Source organism: Pleurodeles waltl, chromosome 1_2, assembly GCF_031143425.1.
Source record: "Pleurodeles waltl isolate 20211129_DDA chromosome 1_2, aPleWal1.hap1.20221129, whole genome shotgun sequence".
Taxonomy (NCBI): Eukaryota; Metazoa; Chordata; class Amphibia; order Caudata; family Salamandridae; genus Pleurodeles; species Pleurodeles waltl.
The window spans coordinates 272,364,735-272,389,036 of record NC_090437.1 but is presented as its reverse complement, the minus strand read 5'-3'; the positions used below and the strand labels follow the sequence as shown (position 1 = coordinate 272,389,036).

At 42.5% G+C, this 24,302-nt stretch overlaps 1 protein-coding gene across 3 annotated transcripts in view; it reads right to left on the bottom strand.

Annotated features, from left to right (window-relative positions):
* Positions 1-24,302, bottom strand: part of PDLIM5 (PDZ and LIM domain 5) — a 535,229-nt gene that overhangs the window by 111,172 nt on the left and 399,755 nt on the right. The window lies entirely within an intron of this gene.

The window sequence follows — 24,302 nt, the reverse complement described above, 5'->3', positions numbered from 1 at the left end:
AGTATATGGGTGGATGAGGGAGTGGATTGTCAGTGGGCTGACTGGTAAGCGACTAAGTGGATGCATGTTTGGGTAGAAGAGTTAGTGGATTGCTCGGTGTGCTTTGATAGATGGGTATGAAATGTTTCAGTGCTTCAACGGAGAGTTATGGATAAATTAATGGATGATTTTGAATGAAAGTGACTTGATATGTGGATTAATGGATGAGAAGATGGCACTGAATTGATGAATAGGCGGACAAAAGAAGAGCGAGTAAATTGGTGGATTTATAAGTGGGTGGATGATTATTTGCATCGGACTGTTAATTTGCAGCTGTGTCCTCAAGTGAAAATGGTGCCACAGCACGACAGATGTGCTCTCTAACAAAAAGGCTAGGGAAGGTCAGCAAAGACAGATTTTATGGGCAACAACTGGCACAAAGCACTCTGTGAAACATTTTGTCAGGATGAAGCCTCTGCGAAATTTAAATTACGCCAGGGTAAATAATGTAATTTTCAATTACGCTTATTCCACAAAACTCTCGAAATTGCATCATTATCCCAGTTTGCAGTGTTATGCAATAGTCGCAGTACAAATTCACTGCAAATGCACGCAAACAACAGAATGCGGGCGGCTGATGGGGCATTTGTCCAAACATTGAGGCTAGGGCGCGTTTCATGCTATAATATAGTGCAGAATGACAGTTTAGCATTTCCAAGCTATAGTTAAGAGTCATTTTGCCAACATTTCACTTGATTTCGTGACACCAAATTATGAACATTTCACACACTTAATCACAGCATGTTTTTCATTCTAACCAAGGGCTTTGTGTTTCACTTTCTAATGTTACCGAAATTAACTCAACATTCTGTGCTGCAATGGAATGAACGAAAATCAATTGTCTGAACCTGAATAGGTCTAAAACATGAGTTTTTACCAGTAGCTTTGTCAGCAAAACCAGAAGGCATTAAGCATCAGTATGAAACCAGATAAGAATTTCTGACACATTTCTCTACTCCTGGACAAAGTAAAGATTCTTGGTGTCATCTTGATCTCTTCACCACCCCTGGAGAACCACAGTAGGGCTGGTGTCACTTCACACACAGTGACACGTATAGTAAGCCCACTGCCATCAGAGGAGCACACAGCCATATTTTTACATCTATAGTTGCTCTAGGGTGGACTACTGGCATGCCCTATTTAGAGCAGTAGCCAAAAAACGTACCCCAAAACTCAGGTTCTTCAACACTCTGTTGTAAAAGTGATTGCCAACATCTCTAGACTAGAACACCCCCTCCCTCTCCCCCACCCACTCACAGGAGATTGTTCCGGAACCAGGTTCAGGCAACAGTCACATTTAAACCCCGAACCTGTCTCCGCCGATTGGGGCTGCTCCAGGGTATATGAGAACAGGCTTATGATTCATTCTTGTACCATTACCCGCTGATTTAGTGTTAAATACCTTCATGATCTTGTGATGGAACCAGACACAAGCTAGTGCAATCCGAAAGTCTGTCAAACAATTTACCTTTGGAAAACGTTAAAATAAATTCCTCAAAAATCTACAACTTCATGGTACTCTGAGAACAGAAATTAAAACAATTCTGTTCACAATCGCTGCAGGCGGGGGACACAAATTTACTATCCACCTCCATATCCCCTGAAGAAAAGGACCATAAAAGGCAGTGGCGGCCGGCAGCTTTGGGAGGGGGGCGGGCGGGGCACACACACAAACACACAGGCTCATTCTTTCACACACACAGACACGCACGCACGCTCATCCATTAACACTCATTCCATTCAAACATACACGCACGCACCAAACATTCATTTTCCAAGATCACACACATTCATTCTTTCACACACGCACGCACGCACTCACATCCATTAACAACACTCATAACACTCAAACATGCACGCGCGCACCAAACATTCAATGTAAAACATAACAGACATACATACATACATACATACACACACACACACTTACCTTCAGCCTCTGAGGTCCCAGGAGGGTTGGGACTGCTGCCTTCCCTCATTGGCTGCCTGAGGTCAGCCAATGAGGGAAGGCAGCAGTCCCAGCCTCGTCACAGAGTGGGATGGGGTCAGTGAGACTGCTGACCACACCCCACTCTGTGACGAAGTGTCACTGATTGACACTCGCCCTGGGCACTTCAGGGCTTAAACCTGAAGCGCCCAGGGAGAGTGTCAATGGGTGACGCTTTCCTCGTCACCCAGGGGAGGGCCTCGAGGCACCTTTGCTGGGCCGAGGTCACGCCCATAGGGTCGTGATCTCCTCAGCCCAGCAAAGTTCAGCTCAGGCAGCCAGGAGTCTGCGCAAATCGCGCTTGTCTGCTCCTGGCTGCCTGACCTGAACATGAAGAGTGTCTGTCAGGCTGACCTTTGTTCAGCCTGACAGACACTCTTCATGGGGTGGGGGGGCGTGGCCCCTCCGCCCTAAAGGACGGGCCGCCACTGATAAAAGGCAATAATATTAATTGGAACGAGTCGATTAAAGGGGATACGAGTACCCCGGTGTAGGAAAGCAATAGTGTCTCAGATTCCAGGTCGAGGAATATTGGGGTGGTATAAGCATCAGGGTCTCAAGTTGTTAAGCTGCCCTCAGAATCGACTTAAGATCAATGAAACTGAAAAGGGACTACAACTAGGAAACTGTTTCACCTGCGTTTCCCTCGAACAACTTGTGGCTCTTCCTGTGAAGCGTCAGTTATCCGAAAAGAGGATCAATGCACCAAGCTTACATGAATGTGTTCTTTGGGCGGTGCTTGCACGCAGCCATGTGTAATGTAGTTTATTATTTGCGGTTTTTGTTCCCTGTCTTGTTGTAATAGCTATTCAACTGTTTGCTACCGGTGATCCTAAAGTGTCACTAAGTCAAAACAAACGAACCAATTACAAAACCATGATTCCGTCCCCGCATCCATCATAAAAGGGAAGTAGTCAATCCGCGGAAAAGGGCTGTGCCCACAGCAAAGCCACCAATGGAGAACACACCCTTGCATCTAATGAGGCAAACACATTTCATATTTAAAGTTAAGCAACCTCAGGTGCAGTTCAGTAATTACATTTGGAGGAGTGCCTATTTTTTAAAATGGCACAGTTTACATTAAATACCGTTTAGCATCACGGTATAGTATCTGCTAGAATTATCACCCAATTAGCTTTCAGTACATTTTTAAAATGCTCCCATGTCACTCCCAAACATCAATTTTCCACTTGATGAACATAAAAATATTTTGCAATTTAATGAAATCTTAATTTGTGATAAATAAATAAACGCAGTTCTGACAGATAAATGTGTCATCTTCATGACAAAAACACACATTTCCCTTAAAATACTTTTTTCCTCTATAATAAATAAACATGTGTCAGTTCCCCAAACACCAAGTTGTCATTCTCTTTAGGTGCTAACAAGCACTACGGCCAAATATTGGACTATTGTGCCCTAGATGTCCATGCATCACCATCAAAGTCCATGGATGTTCATGTGCCCAGGACATTCACCGTAACTGTGCCAGGGTTAGCCACAAATATGACAGAAATAACATTTTGTCATGGATGGCCACTAATATGTCGATGATGCCCGCACTATGCTAAGAATGACAACCATATACCAGGTGCAGACCCATAATGCTACAAATGCCCAAAATATGTCAAGACCTATCTTCAGTATGTCCGTGTCCACACTAAGCAGTGTGATGGTACATCATGCCAAGCATGCCCACAATATGTAAAGAATGTCCATCATCACTCTAGTGGAGACATCTTAACAAATATACCCAAAATACTCCATGAAAGACCACCATTCATTTTGGTAGCTTCTACATTAAGCCAAAGGTGGGTACAAAGACACAAGAAATGTTCACAATATGAATAGGGGCATCATTTTACCAGTTAGGGCAGTCATGCCATAGCTGCCCACAATATGCCATGAAGATGGCCACAAATGTGCAAGAGGTGGGACTCATTATGCCAGAGATTCTCCTATATGCCTGAAGAGACACCAGATGCCATAGATGGCCCAAGAAGACAAGCGCTGGTCATCTTCAGACAGGGACAGTGCCAGGGCTGCAAAACGTACCACATAAGTCTCGCACAGGCACACGCATGTACACACACACACACATATATATATATATATATATATATATATATATATATAGTCTCTCTTTCTCTCACTCGCTCTTGCATCACAAGCCAGTACAGAAAACAGGAATTATAAGGGATTCTATTATGGTGCCCTCCCTGCTGGGGATTCTGCAAGTGACCCACATTTTGCTCCTCCCCTTGTGCTATTTAAAGGGAAGGTTGTGCATTCATTCTCACACAAAAAAAAAATAACAGCGTGGGCCTGCATCACAACCAATTACGACGTGACAGTGCTTAAATGTTGATTGTCCATGTTAGTTCCAGTGAGTGTGATCACATGGCTTTCATTGTCCTTGGGGTGCGGACATTCAGCGCTCAAAGGTAAAAGAATATTTGCAACACCTTTAAACACCTCAACACGAACTGGGGGGAGAAACCACAGCTGTGTTGTTTACTCACAGGAACATTATGCACAACAAATCTATATCCATTGTGTCGAATGGTTACCTTGGAAAAATAAAGCTGGAATATGGGTGTGATCTGTCTACACTTCGGTGAAGTTTACATTTCATTTCAGAAAATTCTTAATCAGATGAGGTAAAAAAAAAAAAAAAAACATCCTCAAAGTAGTGAGACATTTACGTCAGACCACCTAGCAGCTGCTTCAGAGAACTTTCATACACATATTAGAACATACATGTGGTAAGTATTTTGGGTCTCGCAATCACGTTGGATTTGGTGTTTTTGTGGTTTGCATTTCAATATATCCAGTATGAGCCCTGGGTTGAACTCACATTATATTTTATTTATGAGGAAGTTGAGTTAGGAGTGAAGGCAGCTTTGTGAGATGACACGAGCGGGAAATGATAAAGGTGCTTTTTGTACTGTGGCACTAGAAACTGGCATGTCAGTGGTGCTTTACATGTTGAGGGCACAGGTAAACCGTGGTGTTAAATGTGCTTTACATACTCGCAGTGCTCAGTGTGTGAAAGAGAGTGCTGGTACCCGACTCTCTGCCCAGACGTCCATGTCGGGGTGCATAGGGTTGAATCCGCCTCATGCCTCTGTAACCAACCGCTAGACTCTCCTTGCCCCATTGTCACTCTCTTGCAGGTTCTTGCTTTCTCTCTTTGTGACGTTTTTTTTTGTTTTTAACGCCTGTTTTTCCTACTCTTGCTCTCGGTAAATATCTGATGCAGAAAAGTAAGTTCCGGTGGTCCCCACCGGCTCAAATTAATCACTGCCTTTACGGGTGGAAATAGTAATGACAAAGGTGTAAGGCAATGTGGACACGTTCATAGCATTTGGGACTTACATTAAGTAGAGATTTGGAGAATAAGGGTGCTTTAAACAGGCAACAATGTTGAAAATTGTGCAACAAAAGTGCATCGCATCCCGGGGCACAAGGGCAATTACTATGGCAATCATGACCCACATGCAGGCAGTGGAACATGCAAAGTAGGCTATGTCTTCATCTACACGGAGATCTGTAGAACTTAGTAGCGTGTTACATACTTAAAGAACCGGAAGAAATGTGGCAGTGGTGCTTTGGTGTGATGGGGAAAAAACAGAACCTGCTGTAGCGCTGTATATTTCACATCCCAAGTCGAATGTGTAAGCTGGCATGCAGTGCCCCCTTTTCATGGTTTATCAATGTGGGCCCTGGCACCACAATAATATTGTCTGCCAGAAAAGGGATGATTCTACTGTTCAAACCCGCGCTTGCAAGATAACTAATAAGGGGGCAAAAATGAATCTGCACCGGACTTAATACCTCGCACAGCAGCCCTGGTACCCTGAGCAATCGCCAGGCACTGTAAAGACATCCTAGCACATTAAACGCGCACTGTCACCATAACCAATGTTGATCTACTGGAGCAAAGTGATCACAATTTATAAGGGAATTTATTGGGCAGTTCTCTGACAAATTTGAGTCGCACCCAGTAAGTGTGGCATTATGTGAATCATATAATTAGCCACATCCTGTAAATTTCCTAATGCACCTGGCCACGCCCTGCTACATTTGAGCAAGGATGTATCTTGGTTGCAACCATTCATATATTAAAAGCAACCTTGCAAAATCCTCATCGATTCTCGTAGTTAGATATATTCTCACAAATGTGGATCGTCGTTATTTGACACAGAAATGCTAATAGGAGGTAAGTCCTGGCACACTACTAAAAACCGCTGCTTTTACCCCTGGACAATTATTCTCACCTCTCCTTAAGCGTAAACCAAGGGGTACTGAGCAGAAGTCCCTCATGCACAACTGAGTCTAGAACACAGGACAGATGCAGGAGAAGATATCTTAGCTTTTGTACAGCAAACCGAAGAACACCACCGTTAAAGATGAGGCCCTCTGGACCAGTGTTGGCTATAAGGATATGATCAATGGCTCTGCCTTGCATTCAAGGACCTTCTTTATACCCATTGGGTTTACTTGCAGTGGTACCTTGTTCTAGGAGTTAGTTTCAAGGTTGCACTATTAAGAGGTTTACTAAAAAGCGATGACATGGCTACATTCTTGTAGCTGTGTAGATAGTATTCCAAAGCCTTTGACCATGTACTCGAAGGAATTGGCCTCTAACTTTTCATGTTGAGTTGTTCTGGCAGAAGTTTTTGAGACCCTTCTGCACTTTGAAATACACTCCTTACAATAAGTCTAAAATCTCACCAACAATTGGCTACCTAGACAAATCAAAATCTTCATGCGCATATTACACACCAGATAGCACAAACTATACTTTTAGGCCCAAAAAGCATTTTAATTTGAGTTCCTACAGACTCATTTACTGCAAATTCTCAGACACTTGTTCCACCGGTGTCTTGCAACACTAGAATAGTCACTGACACATTCAGAAGCTCTTTTCTGGACCACACTTAACAACAGGTAGTTAGCGTCTTAGACGCTACAACAAATAATTTTCTGAACAACTGTCACTGGTGATGTGGGGGGAAACATCACTTACGAAGCAGTGAACGCAACAAAATCCATTAACAACGATACATTTGCAACACAAATGCGTTTACCACGAATATACCTGTACCACACATGCCTTTACAACAAATTCCGTTGTGTGGTAAAGGTTTTAAAGGTAAGTATTAAGTGGGTTGAGTGATATATATATATATATATATATGTATACACACCCTGTTTAGGGTGGGTAACAGTTATTGGTGGTAATAGTATTTTTCATTTTTAGGGTGGGTATGGGATTTGGGGGTGGTAAGGGCATTTTAGGTTTTAGGGTGGGCATGGGTTTTGGGGTGGTAAGGGTATTTTTAGGTTTTAGGGGAGGTATGGGTTTTGGGGTTGTTAGGGCATTTTTAGGTTGTAGGGTGTTTATGGGTTTTGGGGTGGTAAGAGCATTTTTAGCTTTTAGGGTGGGTTTGGGTTTTGGGGAGGTATGGGCATTTTTAGGTTTTAGAGTGGGTATGGGTTTTGGGGTTGTAAGGGAAGTTTTAGGGTCGGTACAGGTTTTGGGGTGGTAAGGTTATTTTTAGGTTTTAGGGTGGGTATGTGTTTTGGGGTGGTAAGGGCATTTTTAGGTTTTAGGGTGGTTATGGGTTTTGGGGTTGTAAGAGCATTTTTAGGTTTTAGGGTGGGTATGGGATTTGGGGTGGTAAGGGGGGGTTAGATTTTAGGATGGGTTTGGGGTGGTATGGGGTGTTTAGGTTTTAGGGTGGGTATGGGTTTTGGGGTGGTAAGGTAATTTTTAGGGTAGGTGGGGTTTTTGGGTGGAAAGGTGTGTATATATATATATATATAAAAACTTATGCTATACTTACCTCTAGTTTTTACCATGCATATGCCTTTATCACGAAAATTTTATAGTAAAGGCATAGTTGGTAAAGACATTTGTGGTAAAAGCATACTCATTGTAAAAACATTTTATGGTAAGTGCATGCGTGGCAATGACCATGCATTGTACTTACCGCGTTGTAAAAGCATGCATTGTAAGTGCATGTGCTTTTCCATCATACATCAGTGATGTGGTGTGTGATGTGAGAAGAGATTCGTTTGATGACATTTTTAGTCATTTATCAGGTCATGATCCGTGTAAAGAAGAGGTAAAAATGCAACAATATTTTACCAGCCCATATTGTGTATTTAAGGGTTTATGTTTAAACTCTCATCGGCTACAGTTTTAACAAGGGATTTCGATTTGTAAAATATAACATGATGTTAAGTTTTTTTATTTATTTTCTTGGGTTGATAAAAAAAAAAAAAATAATCACAAATCAGATCAAAGTTCCAAACTCAAACAGTATGAAGCTAAAAACAAACAAAAAAGTTAAAGCATAACACGCACAACATATTTCGCTTATACCTTAAAAAATCCCAATAAAACATGATTTTCATGAAAGTAAATTTTTAAAACAGCTACCAGAAAACATCAATTTAAAGTATATGCAAGTGTATCCATATGTACACCTCTTCTATCCATATGTGCAGTGCAAAATAGTAAGATATAGAGAGACACCTATATCAAATGCTTCACAAATTGTATGTGTGTAGCTCAATTAACTGTCTAAGTTTTAATGCAGTGGCATCCTGGCAGACATGTATTCCATAAATCTGACAACGCTGTCGGTTTGTCTCACTTAGATTTTGAATCTAGGCCTCCCTATAAGATCTTATTTGTAAACTGTGAAAGTGCTTGCATAAAAAGTGTCTACTTGCGAGTTTGCCAGCTATGCTTCAGGTATGAGATCATGTCTTTTGTGGGAAGATCACCCATCCTTAACCTCATGAACTTTAACATAACATGAACAGGAGGTGTTCAGATAGGACTGTGGGTGTGGGCTGTCATAAGACTATCACTATCCATGCAGGAGCTTTCTTGGAAAATTGTTTTTTGTCTCCGAAGTGTGAGTAAAGTCTCACTGACCTAGTCACCATGTGTTTAAAAGAAGGGCCTGTGGCTGCAGAAGCCCAAAGTGAAGTAAGCCCTTGGAAGGATTTGTTAGGAATATAGGGCCAGTTGTAGGAAGCATTGTGCACATCGCAAACAGCGATTTTCGCTGTTTGCGACATGCAAAATGCACTTTTCAATGCACAAAACCAGTTTTGCGATTCAGTAATCTGGTTACCGATTCGCAAAACTGGTTTGCGAGTCGCAATTAGGAAGGGGTGTCCCCTTCCTAATTGCGAGTCTCAGTGCAATGCAGGATTGCTTTGTGACCGCGGTCGCAAACCAATCGCAGTTTGCACCCTTTTGAAATGGGTGGTAACCCATTCGCAAAAGGGAAGGGGTCCCCATGGGACACCTTCCCTGTTGTGAATAGCACAGCAAAAAAAATTCAGAGCAGGCAGTGGTCCTATGGACCACTACCTGCTCTGAAACAATGAAACAAAAACGTTTCATTTTTCGTTGTTGTAATGCATCTCGTTTTCCTTTAAGGAAAACGGACTGCATTACAAAAAAAAAACTGCTTTATTAAGAAAGCAGTCACAAGGGGTTGCCGCGATTCTCAAGGGGGTTGCAAATTGCGACCCACCTCATGAATATTAATGAGGTGGGCATTTGCAACCCCCTTGCGAGTCGCAAACAGTGTCAGGGACAGTGTTGTGCATAAGGTTTTGCGACTCGCAAATTGCGAGTCCCAAAACCCAACGTACCTACATCTGGCCCATAGAGTCCTTAATTAAAGAGCTTTTTTGGGAACTGCGCTGATCATCACTGTCCTCAACTGGCTACGAAGCAGGCAAGAGTGGTAAAAGGGAGACCACTTTGTGGAAATGGAGGTGAAAAGTGGACTACAGAAATTATCATTTCTAGGTCTGGTAAATTTGCAATCTTAAACCACGTCACAGAGTTGCTATTATGAGAGGCAAGACTGTCATTTAATCAGATTGAATATCTAAAAGTAGATTAAAAAATTAAAAAATGTATTTTTAAAACTGAGGCCACGGAGGCGTCAGCTCCCTGGCAATGAAGCCTCATACAGATGCAGACATTTAGGAGGCAGACATTTAGGAAGCAGAAATTGAGAAGAACAGCACAAGAGGGGAGAAAAGCTCCTAAAAGTCACCAAACGGGAGATATGATCTTGACGTTTTGGTGTCTATTGCCCTCTAAGTAGTTAAACAAACTAGCGGGAAGAGGGAAAGAAAGGCTGGGGTACCTCTAAAGAGGGTGGGCTATCAAGAGAACAGAGTCTTTGATAGTGTGGTCATCGTTACCGAGGCTTCATATTCAGAGTCGGGCTCGGCCGTCATGCCACTGACACGAGAATCTAGATGGATGCAGGCATAGGATTCCAAAAGAATCCCGTGTGAAAACCACAGGTCACAAGCGCAGAGACCAAGAGAACCAGAGATGCACGGTGGAGTGGGGCGACTTTTGACTACACGATAGAAACATTTGAATTCCTCGAAAGGAGAGGAGCTATAAATAAGGTAAATTGTTAGAAGACAGTCCCTAGTGGTTCCAGGTTGTAAGGCATTGGAGACTCGGGTCATGTTTGAAAACAAGTGTATTGAATTTGAAGATAGAGAGAAGAAAAATACAATCAAATCAAGGTTTTATAACAAAACAACGAAGACATCGAGAAACATTGGACACATTGTGGAGCATGACTGCCAACTCTAGGGAGAGAAATGGCCAACAAAGCATTTTTTCGAGGTGTATTAGTGTGCTTTGCTTTTAGCGTTTTGTCGGCTAAAAATGTATCTTTGTTTAGAACTAATCTTCAAGCCTTCAGCAGGTGTTCGAACTCATCACTTGGCATGCTTAGTCTACTTAAAAAAATAAGCATTTATGTTCCTTTTTAGCAAAAAGTGTTTCAGAGTTCATTTAACCTGGTGCACCTGTTGTGCCAAATGTTTATGAATCTGATAGGCCCGGGGTCCTACCCAAGCTATTTGATGCTCCAATTAAACAAATAAAAAGAGACACATCTGACCTGTTTTTTTGTTATTAGAGGCTTTATCTGGCTATTATGTGACTTTTGACAAAATGTTCAAGTCCAATAAACTTGTTAGATAAATGAGAATTCGCGTCACTTTTCTGCTTCACTTTAGCCGGGAAAATAGGCGTTGAGTTCTTATGTTCCAGCGTGAGTAAATAACAGTCTTATCCAATCCTTACCGGTCTGTTGTCGCCACCGTGTGACACTTTGGGATAACTGCAGACAAACATTCACTATCTTGTAATGGTTTGGTCTTGCCCGAACTCGAACCAAAGGCATTGTACCGCTCTACATGACCACCAGTTACATTATGGAAGAACACATTCATTTCTTGGTAGGCACAGGAAGATTAAGTGATTTGCCCAGAATAACAGCATGTTGAGCCAACTGCCGAGACTCGAATCTGGTTCCACAGCTCCAAGGCAGCAGCTTGGCCCTTACCGCCACAATCTATCAAGAATCGTCGCTCACTCCAAAAACATAAGACCTCATTCTGCATGTCCTAAAAGTATAATGTGCTGTTTTACATTAGCAGCCTAATTTAAAAAGATTCCATGCCCAACACTTAGGAGGCGCCTTAATGAGTAAATAAATGACGATATTTTCTCATGTGGTTTGATTATGAGTGACTCCTATGCTACATTCAACCGAAATACTGTCTTTAATTTCTGTTTTGCCCTAGCTTGTGATGAATTATTTTTATGAATAACATGCTTTCCTTCCTTCTTGACTTTATACATGAGCTATTAATACACTTTAAAAGCGTCGCTACATTTATATGTTTTTTAATTCAAGTAGTACTGATTAAATTTACCTTAACTTACACATCCAATTGAACATCAATAACAGACCACACACAAATCAAATCACCTATGATTGCATCTACCAATATCACTCCTACGGTATGGCAGAGGAACATCGCCCCCTGCCAGCAGGAGCTGCAAAACCTTAAAAATAAATCGATAAACAATGTGGAGGGGCCATGGCGGATGACAGGCAGGGAAGAGGAGTGGGGGCCCTGCTGTCAGTTAGCATGTGGGTTTGGCCGGCCATCTCAGGTTGGCCAAACCCACATTGCACTGAGCTTTCTCCAACCCGAGCTCTGTTGCCGGGTTGGAGATAGCAGGCACAGGTTCCCAGTCTTCCTGAAAGCGCAAATCGAGGGGGCTCAGGCCAATCCTGACGCTGCTCTCATTCTGCCATCAGCATGAGAGCAACATTAGGAGTGGTTGCAGGTGAGCCTGTGCATGGTGGAGCCAGGAGAGCGGCAATGCAGTTGCTGTGGGGATTTCAATACGTTTCTTTTTTTGTTTTGTTCAATCGCCCCCCCCCCAGCCTCCTCCCCCCTCCTCCAGCTACGAATAGTAAGAACTAGTATAATGACATAAGTTGATGCTCACTATGGTAGTTTATACTACGGCTTCCACTTGAGAGAACATAGGCAGGGTCACTGGAATTGTGCGGTAGGGGAGGACCAACTTCTGCAGCAGGGTTGGGTAAAATATGTAAGAACAAAACATAAATTATGATTCCTAATGTAGCAAATTTTTTGACAGTATTCTTTCATTATTTTTGGGGTGTCTGGCCTCAGTATACAGTAGTCCCTCCTCCCAACAGGTCATGTGGGAACCACTGACCTCTCCCTTTTCCTTGTCAGCAGCTTGCTGACTCGGGTTCTCAAGAGTGGATAGGTCCCCTGACCCTGGCAAAAATCTTCCCAAGAGGTTCACCAAGGAGCTCTGCTGTGTAAAGCCCAAGTTCCTGAGGCTCGGTTCCCTCAAGGGCTGCCAGGTCTTCTACCCGAGAGAGGATATGAGCTTGTGTCTCCTCAGAAGTTGGTTTCCCGGCCTTCTTGCCATTTCTCATGGAGAGTTGGGCTATTATTTGAGGCTCCAACACCTCTTTCTTTTTCACTCTGGGCTTTGCTCTGTGTTCTTGTCTGTCTGTCTTTTTTTTCTTCTCTCTCTCTCTCTCTTTCCCTCCTTTCCCGCCCCCCACCATTCAGGTATTACCAGCATGGTTGCATGGGTTTTTAGCTCTACTTCAGCCCATGCTGAGGTCTCCTGCTCATTACCAGGCAGAAATTCAACTGGAATGGCAGAGAACACAACCACCTTCTCCTAGCCAATAACCCTTCCCATTCTAAGGTCACCATAGTCATGGGATGAACTTTAAGAATGTTATCAGTGTTGATAACTGGATACATTTGTCCAGTTTTGTACTGCTCTGGGGATATCCGTTTTTCAGTCAAAATGGTGCCACTTGCACCTGTGTCCTGCACTGCTTCTAGCTCAACCCCACTGATATGCAGCTTTTGTCTGTATTTCTCCAGGTTACTGGGTCAGGCAGCCAGGGTAGCCATAACCATCCCACCCTCTGAGACTAGGGTAGCTTAGTGTGCTCTAAACTGGTCAGGGCACACCAAAGAACGCATCTAGAGACTAAGAACCCCTGAAGGTATTTGACTAATGGGGGCCCTTTTGGGGCAGTTAGAGTCCTCGGTTCGGTGTTCATTCAGTCGACAGAGATGGCACCAAGCCTTCTTGGGATCCAAGTACTTACCCTGGTACCCACCCTTTGATTGGGAAGTCTTGGGCCCACCCATTTGAACATGTTTGTGGGGACCTCTGGAAGTCTCTTTGGGCTTTTCCCCTTTGAGGCCACATCTTTCCCTTGGGGGAGGAAGGCTTCCTGGATACCTTTGTTTTGACCCAGTGGTCAGCCTTCTTCCCCAACTCTTGAGGAGAGACCATTTTAATTCCACTAGGTACTAATGCAGTTTCTCAGAAGTGAGGTTACTCAACAGATGCTCCTTCATTACCAAATTGTAGAGCACTTGATAATCATGCACCTTACCACCTTTGAACCAGCCTCCTAGTGTTTTCACAAAGTCAACAAAATCTACACAGGACTGACTCGAGGTTTTGTGTGCCTCCCGGAACTTAATTTTGTACTCCTCAGTGGTGAGTCCAAAGCCCTCAATCAGGGTATCCTTCATGAGGTTATAGGACTCAGTATCTTCCTCATTCATTGTCAGGAGTATATCCCTGTACTTGCCTGAGAAAAGCTCCCAGAGCAGCGAGTCCCAATATTTTTAGTTGAGCTTTCTTATTTTAGATAGGCTACTATCTCTCTTGTACTATCTAAACTGGATTACACCAAAGTCCTTGACCATGGATCATTTGTATCTATTATGAAAAAACTACAACGCATTCAGAACTCAGCTGCTAGACTACTCCTACATATAAAGCCACAAACCTACATCTCCCCTTCCTTAAGGGCCCTACATTGGATATCTGCTGCCAGAAGATCCACCCACAAAGCAATACATGGAACAGGACCGCTTTTCATCAGATATAAAATCACTAAATACATTCAACAAAGAAATCTCTGCTCAAGATTGGCACCTGCCTCAATACACCACAATAATTAGGCGGTGTATCTTTCTCTGTTCAAGCGGCCAAACTATTAAATTCATTACTGATAACTATCTTATCTTCAGAAAACTAATTGAGCTGGCTTTTTCCTACATAACCACCATACTCAAACTGCAATGGGCTGTAAATCCATGTGTATGTAAACATTTATAATTTGATTATATGTATATATCTAGGTATGTGTATTTCTTTGTACAAATAGGTATAATAACTATTTTATCCTAAAATATATACATACTCTTTAGGCCTGTTTTAACAAATGTATACAGTATTCTACTTACAGTTCAATGTATTTATGTACAGGGAGTGCAGAATTATTAGGCAAGTTGTATTTTTGAGGATTAATTTTATTATTGAACAACAACCATGTTCTCAATGAACCCAAAAAACTCATTAATATCAAAGCTGAATATTTTTGGAAATAGTTTTTAGTTTGTTTTTAGTTTTAGCTATGTTAGGGGGATATCTGTGTGTGCAGGTGACTATTACTGTGCATAATTATTAGGCAACTTAACAAAAAAAAATATATACCCATTTCAATTATTTATTATTACCAGTGAAACCAATATAACATCTCAACATTCACAAATATACATTTCTGACATTCAAAAACAAAACAAAAACAAATCAGTGACCAATATAGCCACCTTTCTTTGCAAGGACACTCAAAAGCCTGCCATCCATGGATTCTGTCAGTGTTTTGATCTGTTCACCATCAACATTGCGTGCAGCAGCAACCACAGCCTGCCAGACACTGTTCAGAGAGGTGTACTGTTTTCCCTCCTTGTAAATCTCACATTTGATGATGGACCACAGGTTCTCAATGGGGTTCAGATCAGGTGAACAAGGAGGCCATGTCATTAGATTTCCTTCTTTTATACCCTTTCTTGCCAGCCACGCTGTGGAGTACTTGGACGCGTGTGATGGAGCATTGTCCTGCATGAAAATCATGTTTTTCTTGAAGGATGCAGACTTCTTCCTGTACCACTGCTTGAAGAAGGTGTCTTCCAGGAACTGGCAGTAGGACTGGGAGTTGAGCTTGACTCCATCCTCAACCCGAAAAGGCCCCACAAGCTCATCTTTGATGATACCAGCCCAAACCAATACTCCACCTCCACCTTGCTGGCGTCTGAGTCGGACTGGAGCTCTCTGCCCTTTACCAATCCAGCCACGGGCCCATCCATCTGGCCCATCAAGACTCACTCTCATTTCATCAGTCCATAAAACCTTATAAAATCAGTCTTGAGATATTTCTTGGCCCAGTCTTGACGTTTCAGCTTGTGTGTCTTGTTCAGTGGTGGTCGTCTTTCAGCCTTTCTTACCTTGGCCATGTCTCTGAGTATTGCACACCTTGTGCTTTTGGGCACTCCAGTGATGTTGCAGCTCTGAAATATGGCCAAACTGGTGGCAAGTGGCATCGTGGCAGCTGCACGCTTGACTTTTCTCAGTTCATGGGCAGTTATTTTGCGCCTTGGTTTTTCCACACGCTTCTTGCGACCCTGTTGACTATTTTGAATGAAACGCTTGATTGTTCGATGATCAAGCTTCAGAAGCTTTGCAATTTTAAGAGTGCTGCATCCCTCTGCAAGATATCTCACTATTTTTGACTTTTCGGAGCCTGTCAAGTCCTTCTTTTGACCCATTTTGCCAAAGGAAAGGAAGTTGCCTAATAATTATGCACACCTGATATAGGGTGTTGATGTCATTAGACCACACCCCTTCTCATTACAGAGATGCACATCACCTAATATGCTTAATTGGTAGTAGGCTTTCGAGCCTATACAGCTTGGAGTAAGACAACATGCATAAAGAGGATGATGTGGTCAAAATACTCATTTGCCTAATAATTCTGCACTCCCTGTATTTATGAGTGTATGTTTATATATATATATATATATATATATATATATATATATATATATATATTATGCTTATGGGTATTATGTATATATGTATGTATATTATTCAATGCCTAACATGTTCATAGGTCATTGTATATTTTTATATAAGTGGTTTGAATAGATGCTCATGAGGCTCTGATTTATTTGATCACAATAGGTAAATATTATCTTAACTATTTATCTACAAGTAGTTCACCACTGAAATATTGAGGAAAGATAAAAAATAATGTTATAAAAGTACACAAATTAATTCCAAATACTGTAACACTTGAAAGTCTGTTTACAGGATACAACTGAAATCTCAATATATTATATTCGCTACACATATATTCCCTTACTAGGTAATCATGTATCTATATATTTATTACTTTAGTCCTACTGTACAAGAGAAAAAAAATATTATCTCGAAAGATTTACTTTGTCTCAACAGCACCCTGATACTTCTCCCAATCTATCATCTATCGCCACTCTCTGACTCATCCCAAACCCATTCTACTACTACGATATTCAAAATAACCCTTCTGAGACTCTTCCATCCTTTAGCCCTCCTTGCTCACCCCAAAACGTAGTTTACTACTATGATCTCCCAAACAACCCTACTAAATTCTCCCTCATTTATCTCCCATTTGACTCATCCCAAAGCAGATTTTACTACTATGATCTCCCCAATCCTTTTCTACGGACTCTTTCCTCCTCCATCTCTCCTTTACACATCCCAAACCTCATCTTGTTACTATGATCTCCCAATCAACACTTCTGGATTCTTCTCCTCTCTTTCCCTCCATTATTCTGTTCAATCCAACTAACAGACTCACATGTCTTCTGCTCAAACTAAATCCTACTTTTTTATACTAATACTGAACTCATATTCCCCTATACTAATCTACCATTAATCCTTTTGGGTTCTGGAGTAGCATGCTACTCGCCGAAAAGCAATATGACACCTTCTCAGGAGTAGTTAGCGCTATATAAATACGATTACAATTATTTTGCCATCTGTACCCACAGTAACACTGTCTGGGCAAAGGTTTCAACTCATTGGTTCCAGATTAACACCAAAACACAGCAATAAACAACTTCAAAATGACCAGTCAGTATTCCCCATTAAGCTTTCCAATGTGCGGCAATATGTGCTGCTGCCCTTCTAGTAATCTTTTGATACGTTTGAGGTAAAAACATTTTTTTTGTTAAAATCTGCAGATTATGCGGCTGAAGATGGATCATGTGGGAAATGAGGCTAACCCATAATTATGTGAAAAATGCAGCAGCAACAGAATCACATAATTCCAGTGACACGGATCATAAAGCAGGATATACGAAGACTCAATTAGTAAAAAAAAAAAAAAAAAAAAAAAAAAAAAAAAAAAAAAGAATAAGCCACCAATTGCACACCAACTTTTTAAGCATGAAATCAGATTTTGTGAACCAACATATCTATTAATAGGTAGGTTCACTAAATCATCATTCGGAGTGGGTCGTAATTCAACCTACTGCACCACATTCATAATGTACGTAGCAAATTGCAACTCAATCCAACTTGGTGTGATCCCTGGGATGGAGGCCTACTGGAATCAGCAGACCAACATTTTCTGTGATTCCATTTACATAAAGTCATTTTTATGTTTAAATGCAGCGCATTTTGCTCAACGGAAATAGGTCTGCATTTGGGGAAAAATACCTGGACTACTGCTGTTAGAAATTGGGTTTTTGGTTGGCAGTCAGGTTACCATCTGTCCAAGCAAGAACCCTCACTCTAGTCAGCGTAAGTCACACACAATCCAAATTATCCTGTGCCCACCCTCTGGTAGCTTGGCACCAGCAGTCAGGCTTAACTTAGAAGGCAATGAGTAAAGTATTTGTGCAATAAATCATACAATAACACAATATAGCACCACAAAAATACACCACACAGTGTTTAGAAAAATATATAATATTTATCAGGGTATTTGCAGGTCAAAACGATCAAAGATGCAATATGAATTTGAAAAGATAATCACTAAAAAGTGATATGAAGTGTCTTAAGTCTTTAAAAAGTAAACAAAGTCTCTTTCAAGCACAAAGTACCTGGTTTGGAGTGGAAAATCTCCGCAGAGGGCCGCAGAAGAGGAGATGCGTGGAAAAATGGTGTGTGCGTCGGTTACGCCCCTTCACACACCGACTTGCGTCGTTATTTTTCACGCGGGGAGACGTGCGTCGTTCTACGGGACGAAAAATGGTGTGTGCGTCGGTTTCGCCCCTTCACACACGGACTTGCGTCGTTATTGTTCACTCGGGGAAGACGTGCGTCGTTTTCCGGCATGCGGGCCGACTCCTTCTATGGTTCGCGGGATTACCAGTTGTCCCAGGTCTGTGCGTGGATTCCTCGGCTTGTTATCCGGCTGCGTGTCATTCCGGGAGGCTGTGCGTGGAATTTTCTTTCTCACGGCAGGCGTCGCGTCGATTTCCTCTCTGGAAGTCGGGCGCCGTTGTCCATGCGAGGCCGTGCGCCGAAGTTCCGGTCGCACCATAGGCGTCGCGTCTAGCTTCGTCTTTCTGGATCAGCGTGCGGCGATTTTCTCACCGCGGAGCAAGCTGTGCGTTGAATTTTTCAGCACACGAGGAGTCCAAATGAAAAAGATAAGTCTTTTTGGTCCTGAGACTTCAGGGAACAGGAGGCAAGCTCTATCCAAGCCCTTGGAGAGCACTTTTGCAGCCAGACAAGAGTTCAGAAAGGCAGCAGGCCAACAGCAAGGCAGCAGTCCTTTGTAGAAAGCAGACAGGTGAGTCCTTTGAGCAGCCAGGCAGTTCCTCTTGGCAGGATGCAGGTTCTGGTTCAGGTTTCTTCTCCAGCAAGTGTCTGATGTGGTAGGGCAGAGGCCCTGTTTTATACTAAATTGTGCCTTTGAAGTGGGGGTGACTTCAAAGAGTGGCTAAGAAATGCACCAGGTCCCCTTTCAGTTCAATCCTGTCTGCCAGGGTCCCAGTAGGGGGTGTGGCAGTCCTTTGTGTGAGGGCAGGCCCTCCACCCACCCAGCCCAGGAAGACCCATTCAAAATGCAGATGTATACAAGTGAGGCTGAGTACCCTGTATTTGGGGTGTGTCTGAGTGAATGCACAAGGAGCTGTCAACTAAACCTAGCCAGACGTGGATTGTAAGGCACAGAAAGATTTAAGTGCAAAGAAATGCTCACTTTCTAAAAGTGGCATTTCTAGAATAGTAACATTAAATCCGACTTCACCAGTGCAGGATTTTGTATTACCATTCTGGCCATACTAAATATGACCTTCCTGCTCCTTTCAGATCAGCAGCCGCCACTTCAACAATGTATGAGGGCAGCCCCAATGTTAGCCTCTGAAGGGAGCAGGCCTCACAGTAGTGTAAAAACGAATTTAGGAGTTTTACACTACCAGGACATATAAACTACACAGGTACATGTCCTGCCTTTTACCCACACAGCACCCTGCTCTAGGGGTCACCTAGGGCACACATTAGGGGTGACATATGTAGAAATAGGGGAGTTTTAGGCTTGGCAAGTACTTTTAAATGCCAAGTCGAAGTGGCAGTGAAACTGCACACACAGGCCTTGCAATGGCAGGCCTAAGACAAGATTAAGGGGCTACTGAAGTGGGTGGCACAACCAGTGCTGCAGGCCCACTAGTAGCATTTAATATACAGGCCCTAGGCACATATAGTGCACTCTACTAGGGTCTAACAAGTAAATTAAATAGCCAATCATGGATAAACCAATCAACAGTACAATTTACACAGAGAGCATATGCACTTTAGCACTGGTTAGCAGTGGTAAAGTGCCCAGAGTTCAAAAGCCAACAACAACAGGTCAGAAAAAAATAGGAGGAAGGAGGCAAAAAGTTTGGGGATGACCCTGTAAAAAAGCCAGGTCCAACAACTGCCCACTCACAAGCTTTTATTTTTCATTCACAAAAACAAAAGTGTCCCACTACTTTGAGAAGCTGGTAACCTATCAATGTTTTGCAAGGAATTGCAGTGACTACGGCTCTACAACTCCAAGCCCATGAAGCAAACCAGCAACAATTAACAATCTGTGCCATTAATGGAATAGAATTACCAAGCTAAATTTCAAGACTGAAGACCTAGAAAAGTAAGTGAGGACACACAGAATGAGAGTTCTGGTGGCCCTGCCAACCTGCACTGATGAGAACAAAATCACTGGGGTTCATGTCCTTTAGTGCTGACATCTTTGGGAGTACCACGCCTATTCCGGCTGAAGTACAGAGGGAGGGTATAATAACTACCAAAACATCTAGGGAACCCGAGCGGGCTGGGCACCATTACTGTAGCCTTGGGCTCTGGTAGACAGTGTTAAAAGCTAATTTTAGTGACTGCAAAGAGTAATGGAAAGCTCTGGGGGCTCCATGAAATCCGGGTCTTCCCTGATTTGCTGTGTCCAACTCAGTAGCAGGCACAAGACCTTCAAGTAAAAAAAAAAAAAAAAAAGTTGGACCCATCAATGTTTCTTTGGAATTCAGCTAAGGTGATACTCAAAAATTCAGTGAGAATGTCTATCCATTGCAGAGTGACAAAAATATTTCTGTTGTCCGTGAAGTTCAAGGACATGGGTTAAAAGAGTACTTCCATACCATGAGTACTGACTTGCAGACTGGATCTGCTCAGTTGTTTTTGACCAATAGCTCCATGGAATGCTGAGTTCCTGTAGGTTGAGACTATTTTTAGTGTGATCTTGTTCCCATTATCAATGTTTAAAATGAAGGAGTGTAACGTTATATATATATTGTTGATGTACCTGCTATATGTGTAGTGTTCTATTGTTTGTTTTTATAATAAAAATGTGTTTAGCCTAAAGAACACTACTAAGATTTGAGACCTGCTACAGAGTTCCAGCACTTTGCGTGTTCACTACACCTCCCCCCCCTCCTGCTGCCCCCCCCCGGTTATGTCCATGTTCCAACACTGAACTTAAAACATAGAACTCTTGAAAATGGACGTTGTTTGCTCGTTTTCACAGATATAGGTTAGATCTAGAGTCATAAATGTTCTGCTATCCTAATTCTGTGAATCAGTATTAGCTATTTGTGCACGTAAATATGCCCATATTTACATAAAGTGCTGTGAAGTAGAACATTTGTGCCTTAAGACAACCTTTGACCATGTTAAAACCCAACTGTAACTAAGCTATGTTTCTAGCTCTTTGTATTTTTCCTATTACTTTGGCTGCCAGTTACAATCCAACAGGTTCAAACTCAATTTTCAAATCAAATGTATTACTGAGGTGGTCTGTAAAACACACTGTCAAGCTTAGTGTTAATGTACACTTAGTATACAACAATTACATACAAAGCTTTAATGCCAGCATCCCAAAGTAGGGCTATATAGGGGCTAAATGAACTCATCAACCTTTCCTATTTCTTCTCCTAAACCACAGCCCAGAATATGTAATACTTTTCAGGATGGTGGCTACTGCCCTTCATTTGATACAATAAGGAGATTGAGAGCTGGGGGCACCCTGGAGTGGAGGCCACATGTCTGTATACCTTCCTCTTATGTTCACTAGGGGAAAACAGATTTACCGGAGGTAGCCCAGGAATCACTTATCCTCAAGTAGTTATCCCAGATAAAAAAAATTCCACGAACGAGCTGATTCAATAACTATGAATATCCAACATAGAAATAAGGCAAAAAGCCCTCATCTTAGACATCGGAGGCTATTTGATATGAGGTACACATGCTACAGACAGACGTGCCACTGTATAATATATTGCCCAATTTTATCTAATTTTTGCTGTCTTGATGCAGACAGCACTGCATAAAATATGACAGAGCTGGCTTAGTGTGAGCCCCTTGCTCATGACTGGATGGCTTATTTATCTGAGTTTCTGGCTCTTGACTGGATGTCTTTCCTCCCTATTCTTCTGTTTGTTGTGGCACTGCAACATTCATTACTCACCCAGGCTTTTGATTGGATGGGCTTTATCTTTTCACTGCTAGTGTCATGGAACAATTTCTTTCATATAGCAATTCATAATAAACACTTTATGGGGCAGCATGTCCTGCTCCTTCGTCTCTTTTCTCCGAGCACCCAACTGGTGCTCTTTCTTACTCCTGGACCCTTTCCCACTTTGCAACCTACCCATACCAGTAATAGTTCTGGGAGGGACACAAAGCAGAAGGGATGGAAGGCAGAACAGTCTAGTATGGGAAACTGAAGAAATGTTTAGCTCTTCCACAATCGGCATAGATAACCACTAAGCAGGATCTAGCTACTGCTAAAACCCCAATTGTAGAGGTTTTGTGTTCCCACGTTCCAGGTAGATTGTGTTGACAGTACCCTACAACACTAAGGCCCTCATTATGAGGCTGGCAGACTTAAACCCCTACACTGTCCATGCAGTTGGCATGGGCAGTGCAGGGTCTCCCATGCACAGCCCCATCGCACATTTCTCTGCCGGAATTACTGGCAGTGAAACGCGCGATGGGTGCTGTCACACCCTACGCACCACCACATTGCCACCGGCTCAATAATGAGCCAGTGTCAATGTTGTGGTGAGTGTTCCGCTGGGACAGCGTGAGAAAACGCTGTTTTTGCCCGCTGGCCCAGTGGAAAACTCCGAAAATGGCAGGCAAAAGTCCTCCAGTACTTGTGGTCTTTTACCTGCAGAGGCTTCAGAGGTTCTGTGAAAGGACCGCCAAATTCGTAATGAGGCCCTAAATGTGTTCCAGGACAGTGTCAGGTGCCCACCTTCTTCCTCAGTCTCGCCCCCTTTCCATGCCTTTCCTTCCCCTTAAACACCACCCTATTTTCATTGCTTCTGCTACTGCTTTTTCCAATGCCGGATGCTCTTAAAATTGCACGGGTAAAGTCCAGAGTGGCAGCTGGCCATCTCTGAATATATACAAAATTTTAACTTTTTCATTTTCAAGAGTGATGCCATGTTGCATGTAGATGCGATGCGGCGGTAATATTCCAAATATAGAAAATGTTGTAAAACATCCCTCAATATGGGTATGATGACACATGTGGTGCTTCACAGCTAGAACACAATTACCTCACCTAGGCACTAGACCTTGTACTGGATGAAAAATGGGCAAGCGCTACATCCATGTCTGTTGTTCATGGTGCTTTTGTTTGTTTTTTCACTTTTTTTTCACTGCATTATGTTCCAACGCAGCAAAAAAAATTACGCAAGTATGCATTCCGCGATAAAATATAGTATGAAATAATAGGTTCGAGTTTCACGTAACTACATGTAGTTTTTCGTAACTTTGATGACATTTTGAATAACTATGCAAAACAAATTACGCAAATTTCACACCTAGTTAGTTGAAATAAGGCACCAACAGAAACCTGGAAATGCACTGCAATCCAAGACGGATGACTTAAGATTTATCTTTTCTGTAGAAAGTTCCCAGAGAAGGGTTCCCTTTGGTGGTAGGGCCCTTGTAAACCCAGCCATACCTGCAATTGTACTGGGAGAGGCACAGTGGGGATGGAAGGGAATTCTCTTCATTCTAGCCTGAAAAACCGAAGACTTCTTTAGCTCTTCACCAGGCCAGCAGAGATAACCACTAAGGAGGATGTGGCTACTGCTAAACCCCCCAATTTTACAGCTTAAATAGGAACAAGGGCAAGAGACCCAGAGGCGTTTGAAAAGAGACTCAATGACAATATTCCACTGGGCTATGGAGTATTAACTTATAAACAGTAATTATTATGTGGATTTAAAAGATCTATGAATTCCATTCTCATGCATATTTTACAACGTGAAATTCCAGTGGGTTTTGCAGCTGCAAAGGTCATTCGAATATCTTTATTTTGTGGATATTTAGGTGCATGTATGCAGTGTGGAGAACCAGTTAAAAAGCTAGTGTGCAATCAACACACCATATACTAACAAGATAAACACATTGGCCCTCATTCTGACCTTGGCGGGCGGCGGAGGCCGCCCGCCAAAGTCCCGCCGTCAGGTTACCGTTCCGCGGTCG